Below are 13,754 nucleotides of genomic sequence, written 5' to 3' on the forward strand. Positions count from 1 at the left end.
TATATTAATGATAGTTTAACTATAGCTAACCACTTTGCGGATTACTTTGAATCGGTTTACGCTAGCCATGACTCGTTGTGCGATACAGTAAGTAATAGACATAACTTAACTCACAATTCAGATTTGCATATCACAAATATTAATATAGGAATTGAAGAGATATTTAAGTGTATAAACAGTATGAAATTGAAATCTGACCCAGGAAATGATGGTGTCCCTCCTGTATTCATAAAATCCTGTATATTTATTCTCTCTAGAATATTGTGGCTTATTTTTAACAAATCTATATCTAGTGGCATTTTTCCTCGGGCATGGAAGAGATGTATTGTAACTCCACTCTTTAAGGGAGGTGACAAGGCTGCCATTTCCAATTACAGACCTATTTGTAAACAAAGTCTATTACCTAAAGTTCTCGATAACATTATTGCGAAAAAATTATCTATGTTACTAAAAGGTGTGATTATCAATGAGCAGCATGGATTTGTAGCGGGCCGTTCGACCACAACGAATTTAATGGTCTATTATGATTATATTGTCACAGCCGTTGAGGAGGGATATCAGATTGACTCTGTGTATACTGATTTTAAAAAGGCGTTTGACCGGGTTGACCATGGAATTCTGATCGATAACCTGCGCAATATTGGGATTAGCGGAGCTCTTCTGGACTGGCTGTCGAGTTTTTTGAAAGACAGAGTCTAAAATGTAAAATTCGGAGGGTCTCTTTCTAGGGATATCGCGATTACATCAGGCGTGCCCCAGCGTTCTCACGTGGCCCCTTTATTGTTCAACTATTTTATTAATGACCTAAAGAACGTCTATCTCCACTCAGAATCTTGCTATATGCCGATGATTTAAAAATCTTTCGCCGCATCACGAGGCCAATTGATGTTGAGCTCCTCCAACAAGATCTTTTTAGACTTGACGACTGGTATAAGGATAATAATATAAATTTTAACCTATCTAAGTGTCAAGTTATTCATTTTAGCAAAAAGAAAGAAATCTACTCACATAATTACACATTGTGTGGTAATCCTCTCTTGAGGGTTGAGTTGGTTCGTGATCTCGGAGTAACTCTTTGTAGTAATTTGTCATTTGATATGCACATAAATTCTATTGCAAACTCGGCATTCAGGAGACTTGGTTTTGTGACGCGTGCTTGCAAACTCTTTGATAATGTGTTTACACTAAAACTATTATTTTGCGCCTTTGTGAGATCCCAATTGGAGTATGCCTCGGTGATATGGGCCCCCTACCTGACATCTCGTTGTTACTTGCTGGAGAAAGTTCAGCATCGCTTTCTTCGAAGCATTAGCTATAAATTGCGCAAGCCAATGCACCTCTACGACCATAATTATGATCACCTATTGGATGAAATGAACTTATTAACGTTAGAGAAACGAAGAATTGTATTAGATCTTATGTTTTTGACTAATTTAATCAACAATAGAATTGATTGCCCTGAATTGTTGAAGCGTGTTGAGCTATATGTTCCTGGAAGATCATTGAGACTCCATGAGTTGTTCTCTGTCGAGCCACATAGAACTCTGTATGGTAAATACAAACCGCTTAACCGTATTTGTATGTTGGCGAACTGCGTTTCAGACTGTGTTGATCTTTTTTATGTATCTCATAACAGGTTAAAAAATGCTTTGCCTCGTTTTTTGGATCTGGCCAAATTGAAATGACTCCATAATTTTTAATTTTTATTTTTTTTAATTTTAATCGTTTCGGTTGAGCTTATACTCACATGTATACGTACACTTTTTTTCTTTCTTTTTTGTATGTACTCAATTTTACGATACTTTATACGATGTCTAACCATTTTTGTATACTTTGTACCAGAGGGTTTTCACTCTCATTCAATAAACATATTATTATTATTATAATATAATAAGGTAGTGTGAGATACCCTATATTTTAAAATGAGACCTGTATGTTATATTATAATTGAGTGATGAGGTAGGTAAAAGAGGAATGCGAATTAATATAGCTTAGCAGATTTATTTTCACATTTTAATCATCGAAATTAATAACGTTTAATTTATCGTGTCAAATTTTTCTCGAAACACAGATACAAGTTTTTCGGGTTGGTCAAGTAAAATCAGACACCCTATATAGTATAATCAAATGTCAACACTCTGTATAATATATCATCATCAAATTTTTCTCGAAACACAGATACAAGTTTTTCGGGTTGGTCACTTAAAATTGGACACCCTATATAGTATAGTCAAAAGTCCACACCCTGTATAATATAACACCCTATATAGTATAATCAAAAGTCGATACCCTGTATAATATAAATAAGATAGTGTTAGAACCCTATATTTTAAAATTGAGACCTGTATGTTATAATATAATTGAGTGATAAGGAAGATAAAAGAGGAAAGCGAAGTAATATAGCTTAACAGATTTTATTTTTACATTTTAATTATCGGAAGAAATATATAACGTTTACTTTATCGTGTCAAATTTTTCTCGAAACAGAGATACAAGTTTTTCGGGTTGGTCACTTAAAATCGGACACCCTATATATTATAGTCAAAAGTCGACACCCTGTATAATATAACACTCTATATAGTATAATCAAAAGTCGACACCCTGTATAATATAATTAGATACTGTGAGATACTCTATATTTTAAAATGGGACTGTATGTTATAATGTAATTGAGTGATAAGGAAGGTAAAAGAGGAAAACGAAGTAATCAAGAGGCACGGTAGTGTCTCGCACCAAGTATACGCGCAGCGCGAGAAGCAGAGTGCCTCTTTACCCGAGACGACGTTTCGAGAGAGCCTTCGATTATCAAATCTCAATAACGGCTGATCCGATCAACTTCTAAGTAAGCTCAATGGATAGCTTGGGTTCGATTTGCATAAGAAAAGTGTTTTCATTTTTCTCCTACGTTTTCTACGAGCAGAGATATTACGATGCAAAGTTTGAAACCTGACGATTTTACGATTAATTATGTAAGATACTCCGTTTTCTCCTCCTCTGTCAAGTGAAGGCAAGGGGGGCTCGCGGAAAAACGAATGAAAAAATGTGAAGTTCGCTAATTTCGACATTAGATGGCTCGAAATGACACGTAAATGCAGAGTTGATACTGCTAAATTCAATATCGTCGCATTTCGAATTTTGCATAACTTTTTAAATATTCCTTTAATTTTAATCATCTGTTAATACATTTTACATGGCACGGTAGTTAAGAGTTGATTAAAATCAAAGAAACGTTTATAAAGTTATGGAAAATTCGAAATATGACGATTTTGAGACACACACACGCCACACACGCACGCACGCACGTCTAGCCACACTGCTACAAAGTCGGGTAGCTGCGCACCCACAAAGACGGGTCGCTGTACGCCTACAAAGACACTACACAATGTGTGAAATCACACAAAATTACCTTTTTTAAAAAAGGTACAAAAAAGCGCCAAGTATACGCGCCCGAAGAACGCGTTCAAAGATGACCTCTATAAAACTATATGATATCAACAAATTGCCCCAATTATAAAAATGAGTATTCATGCAAACCAAAAAATCTATTACATTTATTCTATTTATTACATTTATTATATTTTTATACAACTAAATATTTTAATACATATAAATCCCACTAAAAAAACCTTACAAAGGTAAAAAAATACGCCAAGTACATAAAAAAGCAAAACTAAATATGATGAAATCTATAGTTAACTAGCCAAGTACTTAGAAGCAATTCAGTTTGAGGATTTATAATTTGAAATAATACTGGCGTGTCCGGGTTTTGCATTGGACATGCATTCTTCTAAATTTGTACTGCCTTGAGTATTTTCACTAATGACTCGTAAATCTTTGTATTTGGTAATATTAAAACAAATACGTTTACAGTTTTGCACATTAGCGGAGTGATTATAAATATCCCTTTTCATTACTCACTCAATACAAATAATTTACACATACAGTTTACACAAATTATAGGTAGGACGTACGTTTTAATGCGACTCGGGCACGCCAAGTATTATTTCAATTATAAATCCTCAAACTGAATTGCTTCTAAGTACTTGGCTAGTTAACTATAGATTTCATCATATTTAGTTTTGCTTTTTTATGTACTTGGCGTATTTTTTTACCTTTGTAAGGTTTTTTATTGGGATTTATATGTATTAAAATATTTAGTTGTATAAAAATATAATAAATGTAATAGATTTTTTGATTTGCATAAATACTCATTTTTATAATTAGCGCAATTTGTTGATATCATATAGTTTTATAGAGGTCATCTTTGAACGCGTTCTTCGGGCGCGTATGCTTGGCGCTTTTTTGTACCTTTTTTTAAAAAGGTAATTTTGTGTGATATAGTTTAACAGATTTTATTTTCACATTTTAAGTATCGGAATAAATAACGTTTACTTTATCGTGTCAAATTTTTCTCGAAACAGAGATACAAGTTTTTCGGTTTGGTCAATTATAATCGGACACCCTATATATTATAATAAAAAGTGGACACCCAGTATATTATAATTAATCATCGGAATAAATAAAGTTTTTATCGCGTCAAATTTTTCTAGAATCGTAACTACAAGTTTTTCGGGTTGATCAATTAAAATCGGACACCCTATATATTATAATCAAAAGTCGACACCCTGTATAATAAAAATAAGATAGAGTGAAATGTCCTATATAGTAAAAATATTAAAATAAGACCTGTATTGTGTAATAAATTACAAAGTATCTAGATATATCGCTAGCGCTCTCTCGCGGCAAAAGTATGAACTGTACAAGATTTTCGTGGTCGACTATGACGACGACGACGACGACGACGACATTACTTACATGTAAATTTCGAGATTTGGACTTTGGGTCGTAATATCTCCGCTCCTAGGGCACGTAGAAAAAAAAATAAAAGCACTTTTATTATGCAAATCGCACCCAAGCTATTGAATGAACCTACTCAGAACTTGATCAATTCGGCCCTTATTGAGATCTGATAATCTCGGGTACTCGCAGCTCGCGTACTCGCGTAAAAGAGTGCGGTCTCGTGCTGCGCGTATACTTGGCGCGAGACACCACCGTGTCTCTTGATACGGATATGTGTTCCATCTATCGCACCGACAATTCCAGGGATACCCTGAATGTCACCTACAGTTCCAAGTTGTTGAAATGCGGTTTTATATGCAAGTATATCAGGTGCTGTAGTTGGAAATTTAATAAAGCATCTATGTTGCAAGGCAAACAATCTCGATACATATTTTTACAATCCGGCTTACTGTTGGTTGTGATATACTTAAAAGATCACCGCATACTATCTGATTAAAAAGAGATAACACAATAAAGATTCCGCTAGAAATTAATATTATCATCGATATTATGCATTATGCGTTATGCAAAAGTCTGTTTCTGCCCTTACTTGAAAATTTCCTGTTGCATAGAAGCGTAAGCAACACAAAACTTGTAATAATGGCGGTGTAGGTAAACCTCGTTGTGAATCCTTAGTCAAAGCTTCAGCAACAAGAGATTGAATGAAATTTATTACAGTATCTTTATCAAACCGATATCTTTTTTTAAATTCGATTTCATTCCACCATTCAAGTGGATTATGCGCATCGCGCACATAACGCTTTGGCATCCTATCTCGCCTGAGAATGTAATCTATGAATTCGTAAAAATCTTCATCAATATCACCAAATTCATTCATTTTTTCTACAAAATATTAAAGTAAGTCCAGCAACAACAGGTTAAACTGTATCTTAATATAACGCTAGAGATGTTTTGACCAAACTGTGTTTTGAACTTCGGTTTAAATCACGATCGAAATATGAATTATTTCTATGAATAAAAGAATGTTGAACTAAGGTTTAAGAATCGTATATGAATATTTTGAATCATGTTTCCGGCAAGCGTTTCTTAAACTACGTTCAAGTGAGTCGGATTTGTTTGATCATGGTTTGAGAAGTGTTTTATAAATAAAAGATTGATTTGAACCTAGTCCAAAACCTGATTCTTAGGTTGAGCCACGACTATGAATACGGCCCTAAATGATCTAAATCAAATCTTAGTTGTGGCTCCGTAAGATAAGCTTGAAGTTGAGATTTCATGTCATTCAGACAACGTACTGGCTGATAAAATAAAAACTCTAAAGCAGTTTTGCGTACAGCTTTTCTTGGGTCATCTTCTGCATTAGATGTTGTGCTTATTGGTTCTGCATCCAAGAGAGTGCGGACATGTTCGTTTACTTTTTGTCTTGTCTCAACCGATTCGTCTTCTAAATTCTTGGATCGAGGATCGAGGAATGAGGTAGTAAGACGTGCGCTTACATTGGAGAAGTTTTCCCATTTAGTGAGTTTAAAACGGTTCCTCAATTCTGTGGAGACAAATTTTTTAAACGTAGTTGCTAAATCTGAATCTTCAGGGACTGGTTGCATATGATAGCGAACTATCTTCCAAATTAATGGACGTACTAGAAGCAGGAGAGTAGTTGTCTCCACAAAAAACAGTTGTGACCATTTGCAATGGTCTCAATAGATTTACTAATTCTTCTATTTGTACCCATTGCACCTCTGTAATTTCAAGTTTTCTAGCTACAGTGGAAGTAGTTACATTCCTATCAGCCAAAACATTTAATATGGGTAAACGGTTTGCAATAAGTCTTTCCAGCATCTCAAATGTGGAATTCCATCTCGTCTTGATACTCTGAATTAATTATGTCAGTTTTCGTTCAAACGGATATAATTGCGTAGTCGCGCCTCGTCGCGGCTTTCTCAACAAGCTTCAAAGTTATTAAAATCAAGCTAGAGGTGGCGCGCTCACGCGGGCCTTCTCGCTGCGCGCACAGCGATCGTCATTGTATTCTTGTTGCTGCTTCTCTCAACAGTTTCGTGAACAGCCTCGTGAACATTTTCTTAGGATTTCCACATAATCTTTCAATAAACATGTGTAAATCGTCTCATAAATCGCAGAAGCGACGAAGATCGCCTTCCAGGGACCGCCTCGCGGGCCTCGAAAACACGTTGACACGTCTGCTCGACGTCTTGCAACACCAAGAGGTTATGGCGCCACGATGTCCATCTCCCCCCGCGCCCTTACTCGACTCTCCGAATCAACATGAGACCCTCGAAATACAGCAGGAAACGACGTCCGATACGGATTCTCCCTTGGGAAACGTTCCTTGCTTGGACCACTCTGTCCCGAGTGGATCGTCTATGGCAGTGCCTGCGAGACAGGAAAGGCCAATCGAATGTAACTCAGGTGTGTACGTGCTTTCTGGACCTATATTTGCGGAATATAGGAAAAATCGACACAGCCTTGCGAATAATAATCCTCCATGTCTTCCAGGTGCCACGAACAAAGGTAACGTATCGTTCGAGTCACCTTCTGTTACGGAGGCCATACTGGCGGATACCCCTTCACTCGCAACTACCCTGGTGGACGAGGATACTCTTACTAGAGAGTTGTTCGCCTCTGCGCTAGAAAAAGTGGAGGTGTCACCCTGAAACGAACTGTTTGCCGAGCAATGGCGTAATCTTGAGCAAAAGGGCCTCCCTCCAGAGCAACGCGACCCTCTGCTGCGAAAATATTCGCCACCGGAAGCTCTAGCTTTTCTCAAAGCGCCTAAGCTTAATCCAGAACTCAAGTCTGGGCTTAAGTCCAACTACGTCAGTAAGCGAATATAATAGTAAGGATCAAGACCAGGCCGGAATCGCTATGTGCTCTCGGCGAGGTACTTTCCGATCTCCTGAAGCCCGCGATTCAGCGAGCGCTCGCTGAGGTATGCTCAACGGTGCTGAAAATTAACGAGGGGGCAAAAATTTTGGCGGATCTCTTCTACCGTCTTTCCTTATCTCAACGTGCGCAGATAGTCCCCACGCTTAACATCCTCGTGAAGAACATGGCGGAAAATATTTCTCCAGACGAATGTCTGTTCGGGACATCGTTCGGAGAAGAACTGAAGAAAACCACTACGATGGTGAAGTCCGCAAAAGACCTGGTCAAGGCACACCATTGCTGGTATTCTGAAAGATGCAGCAACCCATCAAGTCCCAACTGCATGTGATTTCCTCTACAGCATCGATAGAAACTCCAGGGCCCCTGCCACGACAAAAATTTCGGCGACACGGAGGTCAAGGGTCCGTCGAACAGTCGCTGAGCACCATACCGTGCCAGATCTCGCTCCAGGAGACGCTAACGGAGGACCAGGTAAATATTGCCGATAGGTTAGCTTATTTTTTTCCCAAGTGGAAGGAAATCACCACAGATCCGGTAATCCTGCAGACAGTAGCCGGCTATAGGTTGCCCTTCTCTCATCAGCTACTCCGTCAAGTCAACGAGCCTCGTGTCCATTTATCCTTGAAAGAGCAGGAACTTTGCGGACAGGAAATCGACAGGCTCTGTAAGAAAGGGGCCATCGAACCAGTATCCGACTGCGAGGATCAATTTGTGTCCCCCTTTTTTGTGAGGGAAAAATCTTTGGGAGGTTGGAGATTTATCCTCAATCTAAAGTGTCTTAACGAGTTTATCTTCGCTCCTCATTTTAAAAATGGAGGAATGGAAGACAGTGATTCGTTTGATTTCCCCGGGAGACTCTCTGGCATCCATCAACTTAGGCCCGTATCTACCAACACAGTTTAAACAGATAATCCCTAGTAACATTCGGTTAAGTAAAGTTAATCGAAATATTGGTTTCTACCACTAATTTATTCACGGTTAAACGTATCTAATCCGAGTTTAAATTAAACGGTCAATTTTAACCGTTTAGAGCCAGATAAACTATGGTTAAGAAATGTTACTAGCATTATTGCATCGATTCTATATTATTTTCAAGTGAGAAAGGTTTCACAGGACTTGTTGAGGTTAAGAAGCGCGTTCGCTTGACAGTTTATCAATTTCCTCGTAATCAATCAATTTATTCTAATAGACATCTTTTTTAGAATTTGATTGATAAACTATTAAATATTGATAAAAATAGTTTAAAATATCTATTGAATTGTAATCTGGACTTAATTATGATATAGTAATTGTTGAAGTTATATATAATTGTTTTTTAATTTAAAAAGATTATTTCTATTTAGAAGTTTAGTATTTTTTACTTCTTTTTCTTTTAGAGACAGTTCAGTACAATTATTTTGTTACATCAGGTGATTCGTTCCACATGAAATGACACAGTGTGTCATGGAAATCTAAACATTAATAAATTCATCTACGAAAAACTTTCTTGTTTTCTTTTTTAAATTCTCCTAACAACTTCTTAAAACTTCTGAACTTCGAAATTCGAATGAAGAAGTACTATTAAATAATTGTTCTATTATTTTCCAAGCTTTATCTTTGTCGTTAGAGTATAGGATCAGATCTCTCATTTTCTATTATTTATTTTTGTATCGAAACATCACATCTATCAAAATAAATTTTTCTGCTTTTGAAAACTTTATAGCACGTTTGTCTGACATTTTTCTACGTTCATTTTCACAATTAATAATAATTAATATAATTTCCGATCTCATAAATCTTGTAGTTTCTTCACAGCCCGTTAGAGCCAACATTGGACCAATCACGTTCTCTCTTTAGTATATTCTTGGAGTTATGACACACAAGTTATAAGGTTAGCTAAACGTTTGCAATGTAACTATAGAGATAATAAGTTTTTCAAGCCTCTATTATAAGTATTCGAGCAAATAGGATGTAATTTTATTTAATTTACACACCGGTGGAACCAGCGAGTTCCACATATTATACGCGACTGGATTTCTTTCTTTTGTTTTCGTGCGCCCGGCGCGAGCTTCTTCCGCTGGCGAGTCGGTCGTTCCTACGAGTCGTTCGTACGTAGTCGATCCGTCGATGTCATTAGAGAACACACTCTGTATTTCGCTTTCTCAAATATATACGTATTGTTTGTTAACCCGTATAACAGTGTACGTGAGTTTATTGTAACTTGCGCAACAGGTTATGGGCCCAGGCCACACTCGTACGTGAAAAGTATTCGTCGTGATTCGCGTGCACGAGACAAAAGGAATCCGCGAGTGATCCGCGATTCGTTCAAGATGGCTGAATCCATCGATATGAGGAGCATTGGAAAATTCGACGGCACGAATTTTCAAGCTTGGAAGTTCCAAGTCAAGGCAGTCTTCGTTGCAAACGGGCTGACGAACATCGTGAGTGGCATCAGGAAGCGACCTACAGAAGAGGGATCGTTGCAGACGGCTGAATGGGACAAACAAATATGTGATCTTGGCGAACAGATTTCGGACGTGACGATGATGGAAAAAATATTAGGAAGCTTGCTTGCAAAATACAACGCATTCGTTACTGCATGGGACAGCGTGGAGAGTGAGCATCAAACGCTAGATAGATTGCGACAACGTCTTATTAAAGAAGAAGGACGTTTGACTATAACCGACGACGGTTGCGGCGCGTTGGCCACCATGAGCGTGAATCCGAACAAGGAACGACAAAAGACGACTGAAAGAAAAGCACAGCGTTCAAAGAAAGACGTTGAATGCTTTTGTTGCCATAAAATCGGTCATTACATGAAGGATTGCAGAAAGAAGAAGAAGGACGCGGAAGATCGAGGAATCAAAACCAAAAAAAAACGGAAGTCAAACGAAACGGCCAACGAAGCGGCTTTCTCCGCAGAAGTAACGGAAAAGGAACTGTTGCAATCTACAGCGGAAGACACATGGATTCTCGACAGTGGTGCTTCTAGGCACATGACGTTTCGCACTGACTAGATATCCGACCTACGCTCCTGTTCTGAAGAGTATGTCTCGCTAGGCGATGGGACGAAGCACAAAGTGATCGGTCATGGTACTGTTTACATCAAGAGATCCGTCAACGACCAATGGATCGACGGCAGATTAGAGGACGTGCTATACGTGCCAGGCCTGAACAAAAATCTTTTCTCAGTCGGGGCCTGTGTGAATAGAAACTACAAGGCTGTCTTCAAAGATAATTTTGTGGAATTGTTTCTACAGAACCAATTGATGGCGCGCGGTATTAAACATGTTAACAATATATTTTACATGTTATTCAAGGTACGAGCAAATAATGATAGCGTGGTACGAGCAAATGGTGACGCATGTCTGGCAGCCACGACGAGTCTGAAGCGTTGGCATGAACGTCTTGGGCATGTGAACTACAAGTGTATTCGGCAGATGCGCAAGGACGGCCTGATTAAAGAATCGCACTTGGATAACGCAAAAGAGGACGATTTATTTTGTGAGGCGTGCCAGTACGGCAAGTTACATAGATTCGCTTTTAAACCAAGCACGCATGAGAAACCGCTACCCGGTGAGTTAATTCACAGTGACGTTTGTGGAAAAATGTCATAGCAGTCAATTGGAAGCTCAAACTATTTCATAAGCTTCAAGGATGATTGCACTGCATATCGAGTTGTTTATTTCGTTAAACATAAAGCAGATGTCTTGGATAGACTCAAAGATTTTGTCAATCTAATTGAAAACAAGTTTCAGAGGCGCGTGAAGTCCTTACGCGTAGACAACGGTAAAGAGTATTGCAATGAGGCAACGTCAAGATATTTACGTGCAAAAGGTATCAACCTCAAGACGACAGCCCCCTTTACGCCTGAGCAGAATGGACGAGCGGAGAGAGATAACAGATCTCTGGTGGAAAGTGCACGTTCCATGCTGCATGCCGCAAATTTACCAATAAAGTTATGAGCGGAAACGATCAACACGGCTTACTACATTTTGAATCGGATACCGACTACAAGCAATGATGGTGTGACGCCATATAAAGCCTGGACAAAAAAGAAACCACGTCTCGACCATATTAGAGTATTCGGATCGGAAGCCTTTGCTCACATACCAAAGCAACTGAGAAGAAAGTGAGACAAGAAGGCGCAGAAGCTAATTTTGGTTAGATACCAAGCTGACTCGAACAATTACAGACTGTATAATTCACGAACCGGAAAAATCATTGTCTCAAGAGATGTTGTTATTCATGAAACGAATCAACAAGATAGTTCTACAGTCGAATCAGAAGACACGATGAACATTATCTCGCCGATGCAGGATCAAGAGGTTGCGTCTGACCGTGATGAGACAGAAGACGAAGAGGTTCAGGATGAAAACGACGATCACGAAAGAGATCAGCAATTACGCCAAAATGAAACCAGAATCCTGAGAGATAGAACGAAAATCAAACCTCTTGCCCGTTATGAAGCAAATTTCGTTGAAGCCGATGTACCGTCTTGTTATGAAGAAGCGATGTCTTCCGACGATGAAGTTCACTGGAAGAGAGCAATTAAAGAGGAGCTGAAAGCTCATGAACTCAACGGTACCTGGATCTACGAGGATCTACCAAAAGGAAAAAGGGCAATCGGATCCAAATGGGTATTCAAGATAAAGGATAGAAGAGATCATCAATACAAGGCCCGTTTATGTGCAAAGGGGTTCACTCAGAAGCAGGGCGTAGACTACCAGGAGATCTTCGCGCCTGTGGCCAGATACGACTCCATAAGGTTAATGCTGGCGCTTGCTGCACAACAAGATTTGAAGCTCGGACAGTTTGATGTCAGAACGGCCTTCCTCAATGGCGACCTCGCAGAGGAAATATATATGGAGGTACCAGACGGTGTTATATCGGTAAACGAGAATAAGGTCTGTGGACTGCGGAAGTCCCTTTACGGACTAAAACAGGCATCACGAACGTGGAACCGTAAGTTCGATTCATTTTTGAGACGTTTTCATTTTGTACCAAGCAAAGCTGATGCCTGTGTTTATATTGTGTTCAGGATTCAGGCCATAATAATCTACGAATAATTCGGGAAATTACATATATTTCATTTGAGAGCACTTTCCATCCGAATTACTCGTTTGTTGTCTTAAACGCTCGACAAACAGGCTATTTTCGCTCGCTAGACTCGGCTCCGAACAATAGCGCTCGCCGAGGTTCGCTGGCTGCCCGTTACGTTGACACTTTTTCCACGCAGATATTTCTCGATCAGCCGATCAGCTATCGCCTTCGTAAACTTATTTGTCACAGTTCCTCAAAATAAACGAGGTCTTCAAGGAAATCGACGTCTCGGGCAGTCAGAATCAAGTTCGGTGCGAGTCCGTCACGACCTATTCTCAAGCCTCTCTCAGCATTAAGGCGATCCTGGAGTGGCTAGGGAACTAATACATACATCCAAATTTTCACATAAACTTATCTTTTTATTGACTGCATAGAATGAAAAATCCTTTTCCACGATTAAAGTATAAACAATAACGAAGTGGTGGCCACTCGACTTAATGCCAAAAACGGAAAAAAGTAAAAAATTACAGTTTTGTTATCGGCTTCTATATATAGGCTATAGTCTCACCTCGTACAATAATTTGCTTAATGTGAAAGTTATGCACTTTGTACGTACAAAATATGAGTGACCACCACTCGAGATAGAATGAAGTATTATTAGGGTGCTTTTAAAAGTAAGTTTTGAAGGGTAGTAAAAAAGGAACGTTTCTGCAAAAATTATGGCCATACGATTTGCGTGAAATCGTGGCCAAGAGTCATGCAGACTACAAGATTAGTTGCTCGATATTGCGAGAGATGGCGCTACTCGATATGTCCCCTCGACGGGCGCGTATTCGGGCGCTAGGACCGGCGTTGCCACATATCCAGAAGGAAAAAAGTAAATTGTGGCAACAACGCGACGGACGGCTACGGCAATGATAGACGTGGAATACGGGACCGTGCCGGCATCACTGCCGCGATACGCGCCTTTGGCTCCCGCACCAGCATACTTTATATTTTGTACAATACAATACTTTATGCACTTTGTA

This window comes from Ooceraea biroi, chromosome 8 (assembly GCF_003672135.1).
Source record: "Ooceraea biroi isolate clonal line C1 chromosome 8, Obir_v5.4, whole genome shotgun sequence".
Classification (NCBI taxonomy): Eukaryota; Metazoa; Arthropoda; class Insecta; order Hymenoptera; family Formicidae; genus Ooceraea; species Ooceraea biroi.